Consider the following 18796-nt stretch of genomic DNA (forward strand, 5'->3'; position numbering starts at 1 on the left):
TGTAAGGGACCTCTGGGCCCATGTGGCCTAGCCCCTTCTCCAGCAGGGCCACCTAGAGCAGGGTGCCCAGGCCCATCTCTGGGTGGTTTTTGAAGAGCTGCAAGAAGGAGACTTTACAACCTCTTTGGGTAGCTTGCACCAGTGTCATGTCACCTGTACAACACAGAAGTGCTGTCTGGTGTTCAGAGGGAACCTTCTGTGCTCCAGTTTGTGCCCAGTATCTTTGTTCCTGGCACAGGGAACGACTGAAAATAGCCTGCCTTCATTCTCTTCGCACCATGCCTTCAAGTATTTATACACATTGAGTACTGTGTTCAGTTTTGGACACCTCAGTACAAAAAGGACATTGAGGTGCTGGAGCAGGTCCAAAGAAGAGCAACAAGGCTTGTTAAGGGCTTGGAGAATATGCCCTACGAGGAGCAAATGAAGGAACTGAGGCTGTTTAGTCTGGGGAAAAGGAGGCTGAGAGGAGACCTTATTGCTGTCTTCCAATATCTGAAAGGTGCTTACAGTGAGAGCAGGGTTGGTCTCTTCTCACTGGTGACAGGTGACAGGATGAGGGGAAATGGCCTCAAGTTGCACCAGGGGAGGTTTAAGTTGGATATCAGGAAAAAACTTCTTTACAGAAAGGGTTGTGAAACATTGGAATAAGCTCCCCAGAGAGGTGGTTGAGTCACCATCCCTGGATGTGTTTAAAAACCATTTGGATGTGGTGCTCAAGGACATGATTTAGCAGAGGGTTGTTAGGGTAGTATGGTTAGGTTGCAGTTGGACTTGATCTTTCAGGTCTTTTCCTACCTGAGCAATTCTGTGATTCTGTTGGACCCTCCTGAGCCTTTCTGTAGGCTGAAGAGGAATTCAGTTCTGGACGTGGTTACCTTTTTCCTTCTCCATTTGCTCCAAAATAGGTAAAAAGTAATCTTTTCCAGAAACACTGCTTTCCAGGGATAGCTCAAGGATAGAAGTGGCAGGAGCTTCTTTCTGAAAATGTCTGCAGGAGAGTTAGTGGCAATTCTTGGACTCTGTGGTTAAGGCTGTCAAATGTAAGCACCCTGTCATGAATCAGATTTCACGCTTTGCCTTTTTTTTTTGAACAAAGGAGGTTAAATTTAATATCGCTCAATGACCACAAAAGTTTCTTATCTGTGTACCTGAATTTGCAGTAGAATAGCCAATTAACAGTTGTATTATTCTTAAGTTGCATAAATGAGCAACTTTAGATGTGATGCTTTCTAATATCAAATATGTTGCAGTTGTATTGTCCTGTTAGGGGTTGTTTCCCATTTGCACATGCCATTGCAGCAAGAGAATTCTGCAAATTTTGTTAGTTCACAAATCCCAAAGAATGGGAATTTCTTATTTTTATGGGAAGTGAGCAGAGCATTTCATGTATGATACATGAAAAATACTTCAAAGCTGTGAGCTATATTTCTGCATATTCAAGCTGTGATTTCTGTAAACTACTAATTAAAAACTAGAGGAGACTGCTGTTATGGTGTGAGAGATCACTGAAATGAAAAGAGCAGGTTGAGGATGCTGTACCTGACCACCTTTAGAAAAGGTGCACACTCTCCACGAGTGTGTTCCTTTTCAGTTTTCTGAAGGACTACTAACTAAAGATGTGTACGGTGTATCTCAATTTCTATCTAGTGGGACATCATCAATAAGAGGAGCTGTGATTCTGCGTTCTTCCCTCTCCTTCTTTATTTTCTTGATTTACTGCTACAGATCATCTCCTCTCTTAACGATACTGAGGTTTTACTAGATCGTGCTGCTCCACCACTCCTCCCTGAGGTCATTCTCAACTCATCCGTGTTCTCATGACTAAGGATAGCAAATGTGCAGATACATGTGGGAGACAAAAAGAGGAATGAAATGACCTCAAATCCCTCAAATGCTGCAGTGCACATGTGGATTTTCCCAGGAAGAATTTGAGAGAAAGTAAGCTCTAGATGACAGATGTAAGTTATGTTTTTCACTTTTTTTTTGAAGATGCTCAGAAACTAAGGAGAAAAGGACCTGAATTAATTCCATTTGTTTAAATATCCTTTTACCTTTTACTTTCTGCTTTCCTTATGGTTGGCAGACTTTGAGAGTATTTTATAACTGTGTGGTCTTTTTTCTTGCCTTGGGCAAAAAGTTTTAAATAAAGAAATAATTCCCGTGACCTTCTTTGGGACTCACATTTTTTCTTCTCTAGGAACACGAACTCACATGCAGAAGGTATCAGACTGCTGTAAGGGAAGCATCCCTTTTAGTATGTTAGGTCTTTGCAGTTGTGAAACTCATAACATTCACCTAAAATTTCTCTGGATGAGAATTTGATTTCTTAAGGCCAAACTATTTCCTGAAGTCAGCTGTTACCTCTTGATGAAGACAGTGACATTTGTTTTTGAAGCAGCTCACTTTTCAGCTGCAGGAAGTCTGAAGCCATATTTTTTGATTGAAGACAGCACCCTGGAAGACTCGTGGTGTGTCTTTCCTTCTCTAGGAAGTCACTGAATCATTCTTCTGCACCTCGCTGTCTGCTTTAGACATTTGAAATGTTAGTGCTCTGGAAATTATTGCTTTGGGAATTAATTAGATTTGGAAGTTCTTGCATGAAGACGGTCTGATGCAGACTTTATATAGGTTTTAATGGTGTTAAATGCTTCATATTTGTAAAACTGTATTAGCAATGAAGGGTTCTATCCAGAAGAGAAGGATTTTTCATTTTTAAGATTAAAAACTATCTTGTAAGAGCCAGCCTACATCCTGGTCTTGGTATATTTTATGTTTTGGCTTTCAGAATTAAACATATGTAAGTTGCTGTTTTCACTCTTGGCTATTATTAGGGGATGCTGTGCAACTTCAGGACAGGGAGATGGTAGGTAAGAGCTAGTCAGGCAGCAGAGAACTAGAAGTCTGTTTTTAAAGCTTCTGGCCTTTTATAAATAATTTTTCTCATAACATTCCAATACTGTGTTCTGTTCCACACGTTTGACAAAATAAAATGTGCTAAAGCAAAGAACATCTCCAGAATCATCTTGCAGGTATGTTTTTTGCAGTTTCAGTCTTAATAATAATAAAAAACTTGCACTTGATAGTAAAAATTTTGAGAGAGTTTCTGTATATTGCTACATATAAGGTGCACGGGCACCTTACTTGAGGAGGAGGTGAATGTAAAATAAAGAAAAGGCATTAAAAGGAATTGAGGAATAAAAGGAGTACGGGTTTTTATCCTTTTAAGTAAGGCTATGTAATCAATAAGTCTATAGCAAGACAGTATATTTCAGTGCTGTAGCTGTGAAGTAAATACTAGCATTTAAGCACTAATCTTGCAAGAGGGACTGGTGCTCTGCATGCTGCCATTGAGTAATTGGTGTGGTGGTGTTTGGTGCTTGTGAAACTCTGCTACTATCAGCCAGGTAACTTCTTCTGCTCCTTCTAGACGAACTGATGAAAATGGTGCATCCCTTTCATTACTGTTGCAGCAAAAAGCCAACTGCATGCAATTCAGGAAGGTGTTTCCATGGCAAAACTGTAAAGCTGTCACAGGTCAGAGGTGAAAATGTTGTGGCCACCTGCTGAGCTGCGTGCCCTCTACCTACAAGCATGGTACTTGTGCGTATTCTTGCTGTGCCCCATGGGCGGACAAGGGCAGCATGCTTCATGCCCTAGCTCCTGCAGCTGACAAGGGCTGTGTGTAGATGTCACACTTGTGTGGGGGCTGTGGTTTCTGGAGGGAAGGGGTCCCAAAGAGCGGATTTGATGAGTGTGGGAGACTTTGAAAGTTTCAGGAATGGGAGGCTTAGAAAAGGCAGTGGTGGGGGAGGGGAGAGTGAGCAGCTCATGCCTTGGTGAATGGCTGCCTACCTGCAGCTACCTCACCCAAGCTGTTTTTTCCCTTGCAGCACCTAAAGGGTGCTATGATCTTGCTATGTGTTAACTTCCATGTGTAAAAGATGATGCTTTTCTACAGTTCTCTGAATAGAACTTAGTAGGCAAGCCATGACTGATCATATGCGAACAAACCAAAGCAAGCATAAGGTTTTCAACAACAGGAAAACTGTCCTTGGTGGTACATGTTTGTTACACTTGGATGTTAACTCTGACAGCGCATGACAAGAGACATGAATTTAGCAGTGGGTCAGTCAACCTGAAGCACTGACTGAAACAGTCTCTCGTGTTTGCTGGTGTCCAGAAGGCAGAAATCTGCAGCTGAATGGCTCCGGGTATGCTGCTTCATCAGAGGGACAGAAACATGCATGCCTAATACCTGATGTATGGTTTGTTTAGCTACCTATTTTAGGGTGAGAGAAATTGGCTCTAGAAGCCTTTCTTCCCTTGGGCAGTAGGGAACTACAGTAGGGAACTGAGCCTTAGGTGATGGGCTCAGGTGTACAGCTGCCCAAGTTGTCATAGAATCGTATCATAGAACTATAGGATGGCCTGAGTTGAAGACGATCATCTTGATCATCTAGTTTCAAACCCCCTGCTATGTGCAGGGTCATGATCCACTAGACCAGGCTTCCAGAGTCACATCCAGCCTGGCTTGAATGCCTCCAACGATGGGCATCCACAACCTCCTTGGGCAACCTGTTCCAGTGTGTCACCACCCTCTGTGTGAAAAGCTTCCTCCTCATATCTAACCTAAACCTCCCCTGTCTCATTTTGAAACCATTCCCCCTTTTGCTATCACTATCCACCCATGTAAACAGCTATTCCTCCTCCTGTTTATACCCTCCCTTCAAGTACTGGAAGGCCACAAAGAGGTCTCCCTGGAGCCTTCTCTTTTTCAAGCTATAAGGGGGCTGACTAGTCAGCTGCCTGTATCTGATCAGAGATTGTGTGTCAGGTTCACTTCTGCTCCCAGGACGTGTACTATTTCCCAGTGACAAAGCCACCCAACTCTTTGGCTTCAGTACTTCAGCCTTTGGGCTCCTTTCCACGATTTTGTAATTTTGTGTAAAGATATTTAAAAGTTCTGCTTATGTGGAAAATTGGATAAGGTGGTTCAGAGAAGCAGCATGACTCAAGAGGAGTAAAGGGAATGGTAAAATATCCAACAAATACTTATCTAGTATTATTAGCAAGTCATATTTCTAACGTTGGGCAGTGTGAGTTTATTTTAAATGAGATTTGAAGCAATCACAGAATCTGCAGCCCACCAGATTTAGATTCACCTCACCTAACTTTGACACCAATGTGCTGGAGGCTATTTCAACATAAGAAAGTAATTTGGAGCAGCAGGAGCTGATCAGTAGATGAAAATCATGAAACCAGTCATTACTGTGGGCTTTCGTGACCCCGCTGGAGGTTGAAGCGTGCTTGGCGTGCTGCTGCAGATGGGTTTCTTGTTCAGCCTCCTCCAAAGGCAACCTGGTATGCGTGCATCTCAGCTCTGCTGGGAAGAGGGGTGTGCTGGCACTTCTCCAGCAGCGGCCTTACTGCCGTGGGTTTTCTCCAGAGAGGGGCACATGGTCTGTCTCCTAGCTGTGAAAGAAGAGCATCTCTAAGCACATGCAGGGACGGTTCTGCTCTCCTGTCTCTCTTCAGAGAATATTCCAAGTTGGAAGGGACCCATAGAGATCATCAAGCCCAATTACTCATTCCACACAGGACCATCTTGTTTGACTGCATTTGAAACTTAGGGCCACCAAGCTCTTAATTAAGGCATTTTGGTATTTAAAGGTGGTGTGGAGCAAAGCTCAACCCAGCTGCTTGAAGAGCGCTAGGAAATTGCTCTATTTGCCATAGTCATAGCCTGTCAAGACCCATCTTGCCCATCTAAGCCCACTGTATTATCTGCTCTGATTTCTTCAGAGGTGTGCTGTGCAGGTGCACCTTCCACTGTGCCTGCCTGTTCATAGAATAGTAGAATCATTGAATCATAGAATGGCCTGGGTTGAAAAATGTCGTAATGATCATCTAGTTTCAACCTCCCTGCTATGTGTGGGATCGCCAGCCACTAGACCAGGCTGCCCAGAGCCACATCCAGCCTGGTTCCAGTGGTTCAATATGGGGCCCAGCTGCACCTGCTCTCGGTGCAGGATCCAGGTCAGCAAAAGGTAGGTTATCGGTAAGCTCTTCTTTGATGTTGCCCTGAAGGAGCAGACTGATCTGGATGTAGAGACCTTACAGAATGAAGTGGAAAACTCAGCTCTCTGTGAAAAAGAAGGAAAAAATGGGAATGCCAGGCCATTGTGGATAGGCTGTAGGACACTCTGGACATTTGCAGTGCCACAGTAGAGTTGCTCTAGAAGGTGCTGGGAGAGACAGAGAGATGCTGTCTTCCTCCCTCAAGAAACAGGTGAAATTCCTGGAGAAGTAACAGGAGGATAACAGAAGATCAGAAGAAGAGGCCCACCACCAGCAAAACCATCTGAGCATCATGGAGTGGATTGAATTGTTGCTCCAGAAATAGTACACTGAAGTGGAGAAGATGTTCAGAGAGATGGGAGTTGGGCAGCCAGCAGTAAAACAGCTTGCTATCTACTGTGTCTCGCTGAGGAAGGAATATGTGAACTTGAAGGAGACTTGGAAGTTGTCTGGTGAAATGACAGAGAATCAGAAGGAGTTATTCTCTGTCAACATTAAGCTGCAGAAAACAGTTTTAGAGTTGGATAAGACAAAGGAGGAGTTAAAAAGCACCCAGAAATCTGAAAAATGCAGATGGGAGATCCCAAGTTTGAGGAAGATAGATGTCTATAACCAGAGACACTCAGATAACTCATCTTTTGCAATTCCATAGGAGTGGGTCTTTCAGCATCCAAAGCTCCATTATTAAGCCCACAGCAATGAGATTGATCTAGATAATGTTTCTGATGTGGACACCCCTGAAAATCAGCCCTACAGATCTCCTTTAAGCCTTGGAAAAAAGGCAGAAGCTGGATTAAAAAACAGCTTCCAATGGTGAATCTGCTAAAGAAAGTTTTAAAGGAAACAGTGGAGAACTGGGAAGGTTATCTGGAGGGTGAGACTTTTAACAGATTCCTGCCAACATTCATCAGGAATTCAGGATCCGAGAAGCGTATGTTAGGTAGCTTGCTTTGTTCCCACAGGAACGTGGGCAAGGTGAGGTTGGGGTGCAATGGCTTGGGAGACAGAACCAAATTTGTTCAGCCTACAAACCCTTTAGAGCTCTGTCTCTTAGCTGTGAATAGCAAGAGGAACATCTCTAGGCCAGCATCTGTCACTCCCTCTGAACTGTATTCCACCAGCAGCTGGGCCAGGCTAAATACTTTGCTGCAGTGAGGTCTCATGCCCCCAGAAACAGTGAGACTGAATGTGCTTCCCAAAGCCTACCCTGAGCAAAGTCCTGGCTGTGCAGCAAGCCAGTAGCAGACCAACCCTCTACCTAGTGCACGGACTAGTTCATCCCTCGTTTCAGCCCTCTTCTTTCCCGTTTTCTCGCAAAATAAACAGGGTTTTCTTATCTGCTGGTTTGCTTGGAGCTCTGCAGTTGTTGCTGTTCTTGGACTCTGCAGGTAGAACCGCGCCTCTGGGACACAGCCGCAAGCTGGAGCTGCAGGGAAGAATCTGGTGCCTGTCTGCAGCTGGGGCAGCAGCTGGGAGCACGAGTGGGGAGAGAAGGGACCTGGAGCAGTGCTGTAAATAGTGCAAATGTCCCTGCATTGTGCGCAGGGCATGGCTGCCCCAAGCAGTGATGCTGCAGCACAGCTGTGCCTGCTGTCATGCCACTCATTGTCTCTCTGAGCTCTGGGGCACTTGTGCCAAGCCAGGGTGCTCAATGTGCCTTGGGTAGGAACGTGGAGCCTGTATGTAGCACTGGGATCATGGATCGGGGAGGAGGGTGTTGGTGAGCCCTATCCCATGTGGAAGCAGGGAGGTTGCTGTGCGGATGAGCTTTCTTCCTGGCCTACGTGGTGTGACTTCTTTGTATGAATTTCTGTTTTTTAATGTAATTGTAAGCATTTTTTTGTTGTTCTTTTGTGCACTGGTAAAAATAAATAATATTCTTTGGTACAAGAAAGACATCAAGACCCTGGAGTATGTCCAGAGAAGGGGCAGTGAAGCTGATTGGGGTCTGAAGTACAAGTCTAATTGAAAATGGCTGAGGGAACTGAGATTGTTTAGAGTGGAGAAGAGGAGGTTCAGGTGGCCATTATCAGTCTCCCTGAAAGGAAATTGTAGTGACGTGGGGGTCGCTCTCTTCTGTCAGCTAACAGCAATAGGTTGAGAGTGAATGGCCTTACATTGCATCACGGGACATTCAGGTTGGATGTTAGGAAATACTTCTCAGAATGAGCTGTGATGTGTTGGAATAGGCTGCCCAGAGAGGTGGTGGAGTCATAGTCCCTGGAGGTGTTCAAGAAGAGTGTGGATGTGGCACTGAAGGTCATGGTCTAGTGTGGTCAGAGGCATGGGTTGATTGTTGAACAAGATGATCCTACTGGTCTTTTCGACCTTAATGATTCTATGAATTTGTGATCCTGTGTTGTAGCTCTCTGTTCTCAGTAATAGCTGCAATTAAAGATTTGTTGAACATTTACTTCTAGAACCCAAATTCACAAAAAAAGTGCTCCTTCCACTTCTTAGAAAGGATAGAGGTCTAATTTTATTTACTTTACGCTGCACTGGGTTTTTTTTTTTCTATATCTGGCATTCTTATTTGGCCTGAATATTACCCTATGAACAGATGAATGATTCATTGTTGTGCCTAGAGGAAGATGCTTTTTTTTTTCCCTATGAATAACATTGCAGAAGTTGCCTTCTCTTTTTTTTCTTTTCCCCTTGGGAATTGCTGCTGCTTAGAAAATCCACCAAATGGAATGCAGTTATGTAAGAGATGAACCTACCCTTGCTGCATGCTTGCTGCATCTCACTGGAGGAGTCTCAGCATGATGTGCAATGCAGGCGATTTCCAGTTAGAGTGTACCCATATGGAGGACTGTCACTTGAGCCCCCCTCTCATGGGCAGTGTCTGTGTCCTGTGTTGAGCGCGTGCATCAGTGCTGCAGCATCTGGATTATCACCTGATTTCCTACTACAGAAATGTAGAATATCCTGAGTTGGAAGGGACTCATGAGGGTCACAGAATCCAATTCCTGGCTCCAGACAGAACCACCCCAAAATCAGACCATATGATGGAGAGCATTTTTAAGCACTTCTTGAACTCCATGATCTCATTGCCATGACCACTGCTTTGAGGAGCCTGTTCCAGGACTCGACCACCCTCTGGTGAAAAAGCTTTTCCTGACACCCAGCCTCCCTTCCCATGACCTGCAAGCAGGATTTGTGAATCTTATTGTGAATCTTGAACTGACAGTTCTATACGTTCTAAATGCATTTTGTAATTCAGTTGTGTATCTGTTGTTTGCATCATAATCAGTCAGTCCTCTTTCTTTCTCTAGTCTGATAAATGGGTCCTAGAACTGGTAATGAGAGCGTGTTTACAGTGCTCTCTATGGATGTTATTGATGCCTCTGGATGAAAGGGACAAGGAAAGATGACAGTAGGCTGTCATGAAAGGCTTTAAATAATTTGAATTAAATCAAACCCAGAATAGTTAATGCTGTGAAGATCTTGGAATAGGAGTGTATTTCAGATTTGCAAGGCACAAGTTAGCATAATGGCTAACTACCTTAAGTGGCCTGTTGTATGCAAGAGAATATTTTTGCATGCTGAATCACACAGAATCACAGAATGGCCCGTGTTGGAAGGAATCGCAAGGATCATAATTCTCCAACTCGCCTGTCACATGCAGGGCCACCAACCTCCCCATTTAATACTCGACCAGGTTGCCCAGGGCCCCATCCAACCTGGCCTTGAACACCTCCAGGGATGGGGCATCCACAACCTCTCTGGGCAGCCTGTTCCAGCACCTTACCACTCTCTTTGTAAAGAACTTCCCCCTGACATCCAATCTAAATCTTCCCTCGCTCAACTTAATACCATTTCTCCTTGTCCTGCCGTTATCTACCCTTGTAAAGAGTTGACTCCTTTCCTGTTTGTAGGCTCCCTTTAGGTACTGAAAGGCTGCAGTGAGGTCACCCCGCAGCTGAACAAGCCCAGCTCTCTCAGCTTGTCTTCAGTGCTGCAGCAAGTTCTGAAATTTAACTAATACGTTTAATGACTATTTCCAATATAGATGAGTGATACTTCATTGTGTTGGTTCTCCATTTCCCTGTGACTGTTTTCTGGTGTGCAAGAGATCGATTGCCAAAGTGGATTAATGCCTTCCACATCTGCACTTCATAGTTCAGATCAAAAGCAAGGCAAGCCATACGTGTTTTGAGTGGCCATGTGCGCACATCATAAATACTGCTGCACAATCTGGCCTGCTTAGAGAATTAAGAGCTCCTATTTTGTGGGAGAGATTCAGTGCTAAAATATTAGTATTTCATAAGCACCGCAGATTTACCCTCAATTACATTTTTTCAGATTAATCCCCAAATCATTCTCTGAGGAAAATTTTTCAGTCAGACCTCAGCTTTTTGCTGCTTTTAAAAAGATGCTCTGTGTTAAACTTTGCCAGTTTTATAGCCGCTGGGTTTTAAGGAGTGGAGTTGGCTGGCGGTTTTCCAGCCAGCCCAGCTGCCTTGGTAAGAGCTGTGTAGGTCTGCAAAGTGTGGTGTGAGCTCCTTTGTTAAATACATTACTCTCGTACTGAGAGGGTGAGAGAAACAAGTATTAACTGCAGTGAGGGCTTCATTATTTGAGAGCTTTCTGTCTTTTCATCTCGACCTTCCAAAATTATCTCTTCTGCTGGGGTACCTCAGGCCTTTTTTTCACTTTAAAATTCCTCACGGCTTTCAGGTGTTAGCGAGCCTGGAGGTTTCACTCTCCTTCTTTCAAGGGAGCTGTTGGGGGGCATGAGTCTGTGTGGCCTCAGCCATGAAGTTGGTGCTGTTCTGTGGAAAATACATAAAAGTCTATAAAGGAGTCTTTCTCTGAGGGTTCTCTGAGCATCTTCAGGGGCAAGCACAGCTGCCTCACCTTTTGGTCATAGCATGGGAAGGATACTATTTCCAGGCCTTTATAAAAAGACCTGTGAGTGTGGGACAAAGGCTCCCAGGTATTTATTTTACACGGCTTACTTAGAGGTATGGATGAACAAATATAGAGATTAATGCAAGCAGTGAGCTGCAGGTTGCGGACACTACAGCAAACACAGGCAAGAAAAAATCAATTTTTCACAAATGAAAAAGGAGAAAAAAATCAATAGGGAAAGGGCTGTTATTTTCAATTTAAAACCAGAGGAGCTGAGGTTTGATCTCTGAGTTCATGCTTTCCCATTCTCATTCACATGTTCCAGAGTTCTGTTATTGGAGAACTACTAGACTGAGCAGTACAGAGATCATTAAATATAAATGGCTAAAAGAGTGTGAAATGCTCCCTATCCTTATTTATTTACTCGTCTTGTCTGCTGGCAGATATTTATACGTCTTTAGTTAACTCCTGCAGATGTTAGTTCTCAATATAGGAATATTTGTGTGCACCGAGCTTTCTCTCTGAAGCTTACCAGCCTTTTTCTGGTGCGTGTTTTGACAATATTTAAAGCACAGGACTCAGGCTGTCGTTATTGATCTGTGTTTGTTTCTTTTCAACAGACTGTGATTCCATCTGGCTACCTGATGGTGAGAGTGCCCCACAAAAACATTACCAGTATTTTAAGTGGAAGTGTAGAATTTGTCTTTGCACTGCTGTCTGCATGGGGTCTGGTCCAATACGCTGTGAGGGGACCCAGGCGGGATGCTGAGGACTCTCTCATCTCCTGTGGGTGCAGTGTGCCAGAATGCCACGACAGGGTGCCAGGTTCTTGTGTTTAAAAGAGAAACCAAAACAGTACTTTTTGGGCAATTTCTGTAGATTCCATGTCGCCAAACACATCTGCAGTGGTGTTAACTGTGTGAGAGCTGGGCTGCCTTGCAAATCTGATTATCCAAAGACACAGCCTGGTAGGTAGTAGGCAAAAATGTGTGTTGGTGCAGAGCCTTTTCTTATTAAAGGCCCATGAAAGTGGAGGGCTTGTTTGCAAGCAGGCACTTGGTAGGTTTTGGCTCAAAAGAGCAAGTGAAAACAGTCATTAGAAAGGTACTGCCAAGTTCATGTAAGATCTGCAAAACAAAAAAATCTTTATCATTGTTTAATCTCTAGTGATTATTTTTGTAGTGTTTTTTTAATCTTAATTGGATTTGCTTATCTCCTGTGTATGACTCCTGCTGTGGCATTGCAAAGGAGTGTAGGGAAATGCACCCACTAAAGCTTAGAGGTTCTGCAAAGGTCAGTGGGAGAAATAATAGTCCAGTCTGATGTAATGGTTTCACCCTGACAACTCCACCACTCTCACTCCCCCTCCTCAGAGGAAGAGGGGGAGAAAATATGATGGAAAAGGGCTCAAGGGTTGAGATGAGGACAGGGGAGGTCACTCACCTCGTACCATCCCAGGCAAAATAGACTCACTGTAGGGAGATCAATGTAATTTATTGCCTATTGCTAACAGACTAGAGCGGCAAGAAGAAAAAGTGAACTGTGAATACCTTATGTCCATCCACCCTATTCTGCCTTCTTCTTCTAGTGTCCAGGGGAACTGGGGCTATGGTCAGTCCATAATGCTTTGCCACTACCCCTCTTCCACATGAGATGCTGTCCTTCCCAAACTGATCCTGCTTGGTCTTCCCACAGGCTTCAGCTCTTCAAGCAACGCTCTGTACGTAGGGCCCACCCGTCAGGCACTGCTCCACAAAGGTCCTCAGGGACACAGCTCCCCCAGCCCTCCTGCCCCACAGCAGGCTGCAGCTCTGGCCTGGGGCTGCTCCTGCAGGGGTAAACATGGGCTGTGCCTCTTTCAGGCCTCATCCACTGCTGCTCCGTAGGCTCCTCCATGGCTGCATGTGGAGATCTGCTTCACGTGGTGCCCATGGGCTGCAGGGGGACAGCCTGCTCCTCCATGAGCATCTCCTGCGCTGCGGGGAACCTCTGCTCTGTGCTTAGAGCACCTTCTGCCCTCCTTCTGAGCTAACCTGAGTGGCTGCAGGGCTTTTCTTTCTCATTTCTCATGCCTCCATCCCAGCTGCTGCTGTGCAGTAGTTTTTGAAAATGCATCTAAAGCTAATTAGTAAAGACTTTTGAACTGAAACAGTAGCAGGTATACATATAAACTGCAAGCCCGTCAACTTCTGAGACTGTGTTCCTGTGTTAACCAGACTGTGCAGCTAGGCAAGAGTACTGTGTGTTTCACTGTGCATCCTTGTCCAGCCTCTACCCTAGAAAGCTGCTACCCAAACCTCACCTGGTGGTAGTTTACCATTTGCTTGCATTTGTTGTATACTTGAATCCATTCTTTCTCCCTAAATGACTTCTGTTGGAACACAGGGTCTCTTGGGAGGATGAGCACTGGCCAGGGGCTGTGGGTAGCATCATCATCAGTGGTTTCAGTGGTGGTGGGCGATGATGTGCTCAAACCTTCAGTTGTCTGTGTGCAGCGCTATTGCATGGAGAAGTGTCAAAAAAAGACATTGTGATTTCTTGTATTTCTTTTCCTTCCTCTGCAGTTTCTAAGGCCTTGCAAGTTTTCTGTCATCGCAGCTTCTGATGTGGTATGAAATTAAGCTAGCACTTCTAGTAAGAAGACGTTTGTAGCAGAAAGAATCCTTTCCTCAAACTTCATGGAAAGGTTGCCTTATTATTTTAAAACTTTTTTTCTTTTCTTTTTTTTTTTTTTTTTGCCAATACTGCAGGAAGGCATGGGAGACAAACAAAAAAAGACAGAATTCTTTGCAGATATGCAGAAACTGAAGTGTTAAGGGATTCTTTCATTATATACGTGTACACGTCTGGTTGAGAAAGCAGCCAGAGACTGACAGTCTCTGGGACGTTCAGTAGTTGAAGATCAGAAAAAGACAGTAGTGTGCCAGACAACCTCATGTAGAATGTCTCTTCTGCTGAAGACAAGGTAAATAGTATTAGCTGCTCTGTTCAGTCTTGCTGTAGAGTATGTGAACAAGGTTTGAAAATCAAAGGACACAGCAGCTCAAACTTACCATGTTTCTCACTTCAGCCTTTTAATAAAATGCACAGCATTACTGTGATTCTGCTGCAGAATGGAGTTTGCTTGGTCTCGTAAAGGACTCGGTCATGGTTTGCTGGGTTGTCAGCAGCAGCTAGGTACCCTTGTGGCACTGTGGCTGTGAAAAGATGTTCTGGTGGAGAAAACAGAAATAGCCCTTGGCTTTAAAAGGAATCCCCTGGCTTTAACTGGCTGCAGTCAGGTCGGGATTGGAGAAAGCAGAACAGTGTGTAGAATGATATGACACGCTCTTGCTGTGGAGTTCTACTCCTTCCTCAGAGGCTGCAATAGTAGCCATGCATTTGAAAATGCTTTCAAGAAACTGTTCTCTGAGTGGTTCCTGTGCTCATGCTGAGCTTGAGCATAGGTGCACTAAACATTATTTCCTCTGTCTTTCTGTTGATTTACTAAAATTCAGAATAGTCAGAAATATGAAAGTAGTGAAAATACTACTAGTAGCTATATTATCTTCTTAGTACCCTCATAATCATAGGACATTGGCCAGATTTATATAATATATATAAAAAATAAAGAAGCCACAAGTTTTACAGATGAGTAGCATAGAAGTTGCATCTTTGTGATTTTTTTCCATCCTCTCATTTCTCTGAATGCTTTTTTTCTTCCTCTCTCCATATCTGACTCATCTTTATACCAGTGTCTTGTTCACATTTGTCTGATGTTCTTTGTTCATCGTCCTCTCACCTTTTCGTGTTTCTTTCCATTCTAGTCTCTTGCTAATGAGGATACATATGAAAAATGCTCTTGTAATTTTAAAACATGTAAAATCAGTACATGTATTTTGTTTCATTGACTTCATTTCCTGAGAGTGGCCAACTCAGCTTGCAGATTCAGTGGTTTCTGTGAAGAACAGAACAAAAAAACAACAAAACAACCAACCACCACCAAAAAAAAAGATGTTCTTGCCTATGACCTCTGAAGCTTCTTAAAGTACTTCAAATTTTCGTACTGAAAGAGCTGTACAAGTTTACTCTGTTTCTTCTGTATTTCCTCTTTCTCCATCTCTTGTTGTCGTCTTCCTACTTTTGTCCATATTTTTTCCCTACTTTGTGTACTCTTGTTTTCTTGCTTCTCTTGCTTATGTTCCATCTTTCTCGTGCTGTTCTTCCTTCTTTTGTCTGTACTTCTCCTTCCCCAGGAGAAAGGTTACACTTTGTCCATTCTTCCTTTTCTTGAAGATGGCTGCTGCCATTTGCCATGTCCCTCTCTTTGTCTGCCTTTGTTAGTGGGATATGTGGAGAAGACTATTCTGCTTTTTTGCAGTTTAATGTCTCATCACATGGCTCATAGTCTTTGCCCATTCATCACCTTCATAGAATCATATAACGGCCTGAGTTGAAAAGTATCTCAATGATCATCTATTTTCAATCCCTCTGCTATGTGCAGGGTCGTCAACCACTAGACCAGGCTTCCCAGAGCCTGGGATCCAGCCTGGTCTTGAATGCCTCCAGGGATGGGGAATCCGCAACCTCCTTGGGCAACCTATTCCAGTGTGTCACCACCCTTTGTGTGAAAAACTTTCTCCTAATATCTAACCTAAACCTTCCCTGTCTCAGTTTAAAACCATCCCCCTTGTCCTGTCTTCGCTTTGAGCAAGAAGAATTGTCTAATTTGTCTAAATCCTGTTGGAAATAATTGCATTCCCAGATGCTCCTGAAATTTTTGTCCAAACAGCTAACCATTTGCTGACTCTGTTCTGATCTTCAAAAGGTGGGTTAAAGCTTCCATCCCACCATAAAGAGCTTTATTCCCTAGGCATGGAGTCCCAGCTCGGGTTTCTGGGTGCTTGTGCTTGTGGACCATCTGCCTCTGAGCCCAGGATGGTGATGTGCAGAGCCCGGTATCACATACTAGATCTGATTTTTCTGGTCTTTTCTGAGGTGTCAGATAACTCAGAGTCCCCAGGCTGAGTAGCTTCCCTTCTATGCATTGGAGTTTATTGCATCTTTTTATTTGTGGTTCTGGCACTTGGAGGTAATTTGAGATTATGAATAGCTAGTAGTGAAAAATCATTGTGACCATGTGAAAATTAAGCAGTTTGAGCTAGTTTGAAGGGTACTTCATTGAAAAGAAAAAAAAAAAAAAAAAAAGCCATAGCTGAGATAAGCATTATCAGTGAAAGGACTTTAAAAAGGTTGCAGCCAGGAGTTTTAAAGATAGGATGTGTATGGAAGTGACTGTAGACAGTGGTTTACCTTGAACTATCAATTTCTTTTTATAATCTTACAGCAAAGGTTTAATATTAAGTAGATGAAAACCTGTATTTCTTTCAAGATCTTCTGTTAAATATGTTCATGCTTCTAGAAGTCCATGTTTCCGGAAGCTGATCATGCTCAGCTTGAAAAATTTATTGTCAGCAGAAATTTAGCATAGGATATTGCAACAAAAATAAAATTAAAGTGATTTCAGGTTTAAATTATCTTCTACCTGTATGAAGGATTTAACAGGACTGCAAAAATTACATTGTATTGTTCTGCAAAACAGCCTGCTCTATAATAGCAATGGCGTGTTTTCCAGAAAAGTAATAGTCTGCGTTTGACTGGAGTTATGGTGAGGCACTGTGATGGTGTTTGCTTTGAATTACTTGAGAGGGACCAGTTCCCTTAAATAGTTCCCTCTAAATGTTTAGAGACCATGCCAAAGAAAATCTAAGTGATTCTAGGAACGTGTATTCCATTTGTTTAGTAACTTTGTTGGTGGTGCAGCTCTGTCTTGGTCCCTTTGCTAGACATGCAAGCAAATCTTGAAGGTTTCATTGTAGCTTTGTGTTCTTTTATGTATGTAATTGTGCACGTAATGTAAGTATGCGTTTTGTGCTGCATACTGTGAGGCAGCACAGAGGTAGAAATTGGAACTGCAGCCAAACACATTCAATTGTACAGAAGCAAAGTACTGAAAATCACCGCAGCGTATCCTGCCTCTTGTCTCTGACTGCCTCTTCTTTGTTGAGTCACCCGTTGTCACTGTATTAGATAATTAAATGTCACTCATGGGCCAGTGCAGTTTTGTTTTGAACCATGTCTGTATGTGTATCAACACTCCATATTGAGAATTGAAAATGCTCCTGTGGGTTCTTCATCGCCTTTTTATGGAGAGTTCTCTTTGATTCACTTGCTGTTCCAGGGGTGCCATTCATTTCATTAAGGATTGATCCCGCTGATGTTAAATGATGGAATGTATCGCTTTGTCAACAGCGGGCAACTCCTGAGCTGATTCCGGAATTACAGGAAAAATAAAACAATTATAAGACCACAGAACTCAATCCTACCAACTCATGTTGGTAAATTCTTGTCATCTCTCTACTGAACAAAAGTATAAGAGTTGTCTTAAATTCTATTTAAAATGTATTGAGTCATTAAAATAAATATGAATTGAATGCAAGAAATAACTGTGGCTTGAGTCTAATTATTAGTTTCAGTTTTGTAAGTACAGTTTTCTTACCTACATTAGATGATCTAGAAACGGTTCCTGTCACCATCCAGATCTGTTTTGGTCAACTTGCATAGCAGCGGTGACATGAAAAAGAGAGCTGGCAGTTGGAGATGGTGAGTAAGCCTTTGCAGAGCTCTGAAACAGCCCACAGTTCTGATGTCAGTGGGTGTCCTGAGTGTTTGACATCTATTGCAGTCAAATCAGATATTTATGTATGGAAAAAGTAAACACTAAATCTGTAGCATAGGTTATTCTTGGGGGATTAGATACAAATGTATGATATTAAAAAATTGAGCTGTCTGAAACAATGTTTTTCTCCTCCCTCTGGGTGTATTTATGTAGTGTAAGCCTAATCGGAAGTGTCATAAATCAGTTTTTCTCATTCTTGCAGTGAAAGCCAATATGTAAAACTGTAGTAGCCATACTTGTCTCAGTACTTTCATGAATTGCCATAAAATAATTAATTTAAATCCCTTCCTTTTACCACTTCAAAATCCATGAGGGTGAAACTGGCTTTATATTTTACCCACAAAAGTATTAGGCAGTGAATCTTCAATGTTAAGCCTTCAGTAGATGAGGGATGCTCCAGCAGTAATGAGTGCAGCATGCAGGCTCTTGTTCATCACTGGTGAAAACGCATAGCTAATGGTGGCAACTGTGTTGAAAAGTAGTGGCCTATCGCTGAGAATTTGCTTTGTCAACTAGTGTTGTTATGCTCTTTGTATAAGCTGCAGTTTCCATGGAAATATATAGGAGGCATTACTTCCAGGGTGACCTATGTATTTGTTATCTTCCACCCTCTCCCTTGAAGGATACGGATTAAACAGAATCATAGAATTGCTCAGGTTGGAAAAGACCATTAAAAGATCATCAAGTCCAACCACAACCTAACCATACTACCCTAACTCTAACAACCCTCTGCTAAATCATGTCCCTGAGCACCACATCCAAATGGTTTTTAAACACATCCAGGGATGGTGACTCAACCACCTCCCTGGGGAGCCTATTCCAGTGCTTCACAACCCTTTCTGCAAATAAGTGTTTCCCGATCTACAACCTTATCGTAAATGTTAAAGTGTCTAAATTTTGTGACTGAATGTTGCAGAAATGGAGCTGTGTATTCTCTGTAGCAAGAGAATTGATAATAATAGGTAGCTCTCTTAGAAATTAGTTACCATGGCAAGGTTGGTTATGGGTTTGATGTGAACTGTTGTTTTGTTCTAATTTTTCATTCTGTGACACTGCCAGTTGCTCAGCTGCTGCTCTCTTTTACAGAAATGTTAAGTGCTGAGTATTGGTGTGACCCAGCACACTGAGGGGGGCTGTGGTTGC

General features: G+C 43.1%; 1 protein-coding gene and 1 pseudogene across 7 annotated transcripts in view; both read left to right on the forward strand.

Annotated features, from left to right (window-relative positions):
• Positions 1 to 17465, forward strand: part of LOC149920185 (E3 ubiquitin-protein ligase TRAIP pseudogene) — a 52229-nt pseudogene extending 34764 nt beyond the window's left edge.
• Positions 1 to 18796, forward strand: part of KLF12 (KLF transcription factor 12) — a 276242-nt gene that overhangs the window by 38967 nt on the left and 218479 nt on the right. The window contains exon 2 of one of the 7 annotated variants that reach the window (XM_090130815.1): positions 17483 to 17577. The exons of the other annotated variants lie outside the window; for them this stretch is intronic. The gene's annotated coding sequence lies outside the window, so the exon portion shown is untranslated. The remainder of the gene's footprint in view (positions 1 to 17482; positions 17578 to 18796) is intronic. 7 annotated transcript variants of the gene reach the window in all.

This window comes from Phasianus colchicus, chromosome 1, assembly GCF_987193195.1.
Source record: "Phasianus colchicus chromosome 1, bPhaCol1.hap1.1, whole genome shotgun sequence".
NCBI classification, from domain to species: Eukaryota; Metazoa; Chordata; class Aves; order Galliformes; family Phasianidae; genus Phasianus; species Phasianus colchicus.